Here is a 923-nt window from a genome sequence, read left to right as displayed (position 1 = left end):
ACACCTTTCTTCCTCTGGCACTCATTTCCGAAAGTGTTTGTCTTGTTTATGTTTGCTTGACTTTGGGTGGTAAACACACAACACAACATACAGATGTATTATAGAATTGTGCAGTTGAAACTTAGATAGTTTTGTTAACCAATATCACCCCGAGAAATCAAATAAACAATTCAAACTGACTTTTTTAAAAATTAGTAATCATGCTTAAAAAAAAAAAAAAAAGTCTATGGCCTTGCCACCCTGAACAAGCCTGATCCCGTCTGATCTCAGAAGCTAAGCAGAGTCGGCCCTGGTTAGTACTTGGATGGAAGACCACCTAGGAAGACCAAGTGCTGTAGTCGTAAAAAAAAAAAAAAATTAAAAATAAGGGATTGTAAGATTACAAGGTCCTTGCAATCTGTGAGGTCAACCAAGGGTTGTCTTGCCTAAAAAATAAAAATAAAATAAATAAATAATTTTAAAAAAGAAGTGTTTTAAGGGGATCCCTTTGGCCCAGCACAGTTGGGTGAGGGCCCAGCAGCCAAGCAGTGCTGGGCACAGGTCACAGACATAGCAGAGCCAGCTCCTGCCTACCCCAAGCCTCCCTTCTCCTTAGCAGAGCCTCCTACCAACCGCCTTGTGAGGCTGCCTTTCTTCACAGCATCCCTGCCATGATGGACTAGTGAGCCAGGACAGGGCTTGTCTGAGGCCCCTCAGATAGCCTGTGAAGAAGCCAGGAGGCGATCTGAGAGCTACCTGAGAGCTTTTGGCCTCTGGCTCAAAAAAAAATCCCCTTGGATTTAAGTGTGTCCAGGTGCATCTCTGGGCCTTGCAGACACATCTCATTTTGGCAGCCTCCACTGCCCTCCTCTCTCCAGCCCTGTCAGTCTCCACCTCCCGCCTTCACTGGGAATCTTAATCCCAAGAAACAAAGAGGATATTTA

The 923-nt window shown here is 44.6% G+C and overlaps 1 pseudogene; it reads left to right on the top strand.

Annotated features, from left to right (window-relative positions):
• The first annotated feature begins 222 nt into the window (after nt 1-222).
• LOC112485439 lies at nt 223-341 on the top strand (annotated as a pseudogene).
• The last annotated feature ends 582 nt before the right edge of the window (nt 342-923 follow it).

This window comes from Pteropus alecto, unplaced genomic scaffold (assembly GCF_000325575.1).
Source record: "Pteropus alecto unplaced genomic scaffold, ASM32557v1 scaffold341, whole genome shotgun sequence".
Classification (NCBI taxonomy): Eukaryota; Metazoa; Chordata; class Mammalia; order Chiroptera; family Pteropodidae; genus Pteropus; species Pteropus alecto.
This window is presented reverse-complemented; position numbering and strand designations above follow the sequence as displayed.